Genomic DNA, 6,000 nt, shown 5'->3' with positions numbered 1-6,000 from the left:
AACCCTTTTACGTGTCTCGGTTTCTCTCCCCAGCTGTCTAATGCAGCCGTGAGGACGCAGAGCGATAGGTAGCCAACTTTTATGTGCACATCCCCAGACGAGTTAATGATTTAATTACAGTTGAGTTGGAATTACCTCTGGGGCTCCTGCAGGTCTTGAGGAATAACCTCTGACACCCCCACAAAGATTCTTAGTCACCTAAGAATACCCAGGATTCGGGCTGGAGGGAGGAGGTGCCCCTTATCTTTGGAGCCAGATGAGTTCAGGCTTATTTACCTGGCGAAAGGTTTTGTTCAGACTGTCAAAAACCAATTCCAATTGAAAGCCGAAGTTAAAAACCAGCAACTCGTTTAGCTCCACCTCAAGAACTTTTTTTTTTTAATTTAAAAAAACAGCTCAGATAAAGTCAGGCTTCTTACCTTAAAACAGGGAGGTTTGGAAATCCAAGAAAAACTCACCTAAGCTCACCCGATGCGAAGCGAGGGGCCGGTGGGGCACAGTGGGCCCCTGCTGGTACCTAGCATGGGTCCAGGTCTGCAAGGTGGTCCTGGGTGGGCTCCTCTGGACTCCTGTTGCACTACGCCAAGTAAATGTCAGCATAAGAAATGGTTAAACCTGTAGAGAATTTTTATGAGTTGATTTGAGTCAAACTGATGACAATTGCCGGGAAGCAAAATCTCAATGGATTGAGAAAATGCTTCAGAGAATGGTAGTTTCGCACCTTATTTTATACATTATAATCAAAGGAAGAGCTGTAAAGGGGTTACATGAAATCCGTTGGCGATAGATTAGGGAGGCGGGGGAAGCACAGCAAAGTGGGGAGATCTCTGGGATTGGATAAAAAGTCAATCGAATGGACACATATTCTTTTACATGGGTGGCTATAGGGTAGGTGACAGTTAACAATTAACACTATAGCAATAACAATGAGGGGTTTTGTGGTCTCTGCTCTGGCGCAGTGATCGTGCCCTGAAGAATCTGAAAAAAGGAAATTACTGTGATATCCCAGAGGTACTTTTTCCTAGACGCAAAAAGATAACAGACAGGCTCAGTTTAAGTAAAGTTTAACCTTTGTCAAGGAAGGTACCGGTTTAGGGCAAGACTACCAGCCATGGCTCACTTTTAGGTAAGAATGTTTATGTTCAGATCATCCTGACTTTATGTTCAGACTTTAGGTCTGTGAGTTTGTAGGGATCTTTTCGTCTACAAGGTGCAGGCCCAGGGTTTCAAGGACTCTCTTCTTTAAACCAGAACGTTTATTGCGCAACTAATCCTTGAAATCCTTCAGATGAAAGGGGTGCTGCGTAGCTGCCCTCCGGGGTTTAGGTGTTGTTCCTTCATGGAATCCGTGCCGGAACCTGCCGTGCACGATTTTCAGGTGCCTCATGCGACCGGTTCCCGTGGTTCAGCCTGTAGCCTTGGCCCTCCAGTTACACTTCCCCTTCCCCTTGGCGGGGTGGCCACACTCATCACAGGTGGGCTGCTGAAGGTGGTGGCTTTGGAGCCTCAGCGGTGGCTTTGGAGCCTCAGCGGTGGCTCAGTGTGGGCATCTTGTTGCGTCACTGGCCCAATGACGACGTTCCCTCCGTCATCTCGCTTCTGCGGCCGAGACCAGAGGGTCAAGGACATACTCTTTATTGGTGAAATTAAAACATAGGAGCCTGAATTTAAAGTGCGGCCCAAAAGGTCAGTTACTGAAGTCAACCAAGCTCTCTAACATAAAGGCGCCTCGGGGCGAGAGGGGCCTGGCTGTTTATCTAGCTGAGTGGCTGGCAATGTGTCGTGGAGATGGCTGTCTTCGAAGTAGATGCTGTTTCAGAATCCAGATCCTTACCCCCTGCCTCCAGGAGGCCAAAGGTGCTTTGTGGTCCAGGGCTTGGGCCCTGGATTTTCGCCCAGGCTGCCCCTCTTGAGCAAGTAGGGAGGAAGGGAGGTTTCTAGGTGAGAGGGGGTCTTCAAACCTATCCCTCTCCTGGGACCACACAGGTTGGCTGATGGCAGCTGGTGGCTAAGATGAGTCTGTGAGCATGACACATGTTTGGCAGAACATGTGGCACTTGGTGGCTCCTCCAGCTGCCGAGCTGAGGCTCTAGCCAGCCCCTGGCACCTTGTATGCCCAGGTTTTTGCAACTCAGGGTCTCAGATGTTTTAACTTGATAAAGCATTTTGTTCACATGTAGTCTGCTCATGAGCTCATTCATTTATTCATTTAAATATGTGTTGATTACCTGCCATGTGTTTGGAATACAATTTGGTGCTGGAGACACTGGGCCACGGGAAGCCTCTGCCTTCTTGGGACATACAGTCTCGTCGGTGCAGGAGACAGTGTGGTCTATCTGCTATACGAGGGAGATTAAACAGGGTGACCTAGTGAGACAGACCATGGGGGCAAGGCGGCTCCTAGATTGGGACCCTGTGCTGGAGGAAGCATGGGAGGGAGAGTGACCAGGACCCGGGGAGGCTGGGGAGGGAGTTCTGGCTTGGGTCACAACAATGATTCCAGACCCCCCAACATTTACACTGCAGGCAGCTTCTGCCTGACATGGATTCAGATGTGGATCTTGGTGCTGACCCCTCACCCCACACCACCCCCGCACCCCTTGGCCCCGCCTCCATCCTCAAATTGGGGTCAGAGTCGGGATGGGGTGTGCGGGCTAAATCCTCACCTCTAGGAGGGGAAGGTGTGTAGCAGCTCCGGCCAGGCCTCGGGTCCCAGATCGGCTCAGTTCAGTGGCCAGTTGTGCTTAGCGTATGGTTCTTAGTCTCCTGTGCTTTTGGTCTCAGAACAGGCTAACCGAAAAATAGTGGTTTTTAAAATAATGTTGTAACTCGCCCCATAGTCTTCACAGCTTGTGGATTCACTTCGTACTTGCAGATAGAGAACTGCTAATAGTCACCATTCTCAGAGCACTTCCTGTGTGCCTTACCCAGCCTCTGGTTAACCCCCACAACCAGCCTGCGGTGGGGACCACTTACGCCATGTCACACACTGCAAGGTGGAGGCTGAGGGATGCCAAGCAGCTTCCCACAGTCACATATGTGGTAAGTGGCAGAGACAGGGTTCAGACCCATTGGCCAGTCCCCTGGGCTCAGCTCTTGGCCAGAGGAGAGAAGGCTCTGGTGGGGCAGTTCCATGAGGGTCTCAGGTGTGGGGTGCGAGGCAGAGCCAAGGGCCAGCACTGGGGCAAGATGCCAGGGTCAGGAGGAGGCTGGGGTGCCCCAGGCGGCTGTGTCTCCTTGAGCTGTGCTTCCACACCCAGAGCCCCAGTGGCTGGGGGAGCAGGATGGAGGGAGGGGAGGGGACTTCTCGACTGACAGGTGGAGACGTCAGGACATGCACACTGTGGCTGTGAATCAGAATGACCAAGGCCCTTCCTCAGACAGCTCAGCCCGTGACGTGGCCTTTCTGACGTGGAGCCCGGGGAAGCATGTAGACCTTACTTAGTAAGTGCTGCAGGTGCTTCCAGTGGGGTCTTGGAGCTTCCCTTGCCCAGCACTGTCCAATAGAAATGGAATGAGAGCCACACGTGCAAGCCACATGTGTAATTTAAAATTTTTTACATGATAATTTAGCCACATTTGTAAAAAAGTAACAATGAGATGAAGTTAATTTTAAAACTTTAGGCCAATATAGCCATCATATTATTTCAATGTGTGATCAGTGTCAATAATTTAAAGGTAACAGTTACCTTTTTGTGCCGATTCTTTGAGATCCAGTGTGTATTTTTCTTAAAGCACAGCTTGGTGTGGATGGGCCACACTGCAACAGCTTCACAGCCTCACGTGGCAGGGGCCATTCGTGGGACCGGCCATTGCTCTCAGGAGAGGCCAGAGGAGGAAGGGGACTGGCCACACTGCGGTCCACGGTAGGGGAGCTGGGTTCAAGCCCCAGCTCCAGTAGTGCCTTTATCTTTCAGTCCTTGGGGCCAAATGCGTCGGCTCCTGGGTGGGGGCTCTGAGGAGGGTAACATGCAAGAGCCCCTGACTAGGAACCGGGGCAGGTCCATGGCCACACCAGATCTTTCCTTGATTTGTCCTGGGCCTGGGCCTGGGCCTGGACAATTGCATCTCCACCCTGACACGCCACTTCAGCTTCCTCACTCAGAGAATGGAATTCAAAGCGCCTGCCCCTCCCTAGCAGATGTCAGAAGTATGATTTTCAAGTGGCTCCCCGTGGTATCTTGTGACTGGCAGCTGACAAAATGAATGATACTGTTTATCTCTGCAGGAGGCTGCAGTGCTGGGCTGTTTGGGGTGCCTAGTGGGAGGAGCCTGTGGACCACAGGGTGGGGAGCAGAGAGAGAGCCTTGGAGCAGGGCGGTGGGAAGCCTGTCCTCCCCCTTTTCCTCTGTACTTGGGCGTCTGGAGAGACACCTGCATCTGACCTCTGGTGGGCCTTGGGGCACTCGGTCAGTTACTCTGCCCTCTGCTGCCTGGAATGAGCCTGGGGCCAAGGGAGCCCAGCTCCCTCCCAGGCATGCTGTGACCGTGCCTGCTGTTCAGCGGTGGGGAGAGGGTGCAGGCTGCAGGCTCTGGCCTGTCAGGGCTGCCCCGTGGGGGCTGAAGCAGCCATCCAACCTGTGACATCTCTTCCTCTCTGGCTCCAATAGATCCGCTGATTAATTCAACAAATCTGTATTGAAAGCCTACTGTGTGCCAGTCACTTATTCCAGACACGAGGATACAGCAGCAAACACAACAACAGAAAAAATCTTTACAAGCAGGGAGGGGGATCTGAAATATTGGGGATATGTTGGGAGGCAGAGGTGAGTAAAGAGCTGAGTGGCTAGGGGGAAAGCATTTCAGGCTGAGCAGATGGCAAGGGCAGAGGCCCCGAGGAAGGGGGGGTGTGCCTTGCCCAGTCACAAAAGGGTGGGGCAAGTGGGGAAGGAGGGCGCTAGCCAGTAGGTCATGGACATCCTTGTAGATCAGAGGCAAGGTTGTGGGCTTTCTAAGTGATGAAGAGGCCATGGAGAGTGTTGAGCAGAGAAGTGATAGAGATGACAGGTCCATTCTCCAGAACTGACCGTCGCACCCATGAGCAGTTGATTACAGTGGGTCGGAACTCCCGGGAGGGCTTCATGGCCTTACCGAGCAGTTGTGTTCATTATGTTAAGTTCACAGCCCAGAATGAGTCCCCTCGGGAACATTGGCAGCTGACACTAAGCAGACAGGACATGCTGCGGGTTGGCTGACACCGTCGAGATGCGCATACCGTGACAGGCTGGACACCTGGTCCCAGCCTCCTGAGGTGAAACGTGTGCGCTCAGGTGTCATACTGTCCCGCTCTTCAGTTCAGATGGCGGCCACACCAGTCCAGGGCCCCGGAGACCTGGCTCGCCAGGTGAGGGATTTCAGGCCCGTGCCAGTGCTGGGAGAGAGCGAACGCAGTCATCGCCAGTACTCCTGGAAGTCTGGTGTCCAGATGCCGGGTAGGAGTCGTCCTGCAAATACAGCTGTGCAGCCGGAGAAATGCTGGAGAGCTTCCCGCACAGCCCAGGGAGTCAGACAGCAGGCAGACGCTCCGGGGATCTGGGAGCCTAGGGAGCAATTCCATCCAGGATGGCGTGAGAGGCAGCAGAGGCAGGGCTCGGAGCGCTAAGCCTGAGTTCCAGCCCCCTTCTCACTTGCTGTGGGACCCTGGGCAAGTTGCTGACTCTCTTGGCACCTTGGTTCCCTATCTGCATGAGAGAGGTAATCATAGTGTTTAGCTCACAGGGTTGAGATCATACTTGGACAGCCCCTGAGAGCGTCTCGCAGGGCAGGCCTCAGATTTGGTAATCTTTGGAGATGTTTTGTTTGTCGCAGCTGGGGAGTGGGGGGGGTCTTGCTGGCATCTAGGGGTTGAGGTCACCATCCTATGGTGCACAGGACAGCCCTCACAACAATGACTCATCTGGCCCCCAAAGTAATGGTCAGGAGGGTGAGACCTCCCTGCCGTCACACCTCGTAAGTGCACAGCACACTTCAGTTATGAATAAGGGATGTAATACACGTTTA

The 6,000-nt window shown here is 53.0% G+C and overlaps 1 pseudogene; it reads right to left on the bottom strand.

The window, feature by feature from the left end:
• Positions 1-1,136: 1,136 nt before the first annotated feature.
• Positions 1,137-1,592, bottom strand: LOC148090780 (large ribosomal subunit protein eL37-like; annotated as a pseudogene).
• Positions 1,593-6,000: the final 4,408 nt, after the last annotated feature.

Source organism: Miniopterus natalensis, chromosome 20 (assembly GCF_054644295.1).
Source record: "Miniopterus natalensis isolate mMinNat1 chromosome 20, mMinNat1.hap1, whole genome shotgun sequence".
Classification (NCBI taxonomy): domain Eukaryota; kingdom Metazoa; phylum Chordata; class Mammalia; order Chiroptera; family Miniopteridae; genus Miniopterus; species Miniopterus natalensis.
The sequence above is the reverse complement of the archived record's forward strand: the minus strand, read 5'-3'. Positions and strand labels throughout refer to the sequence as shown.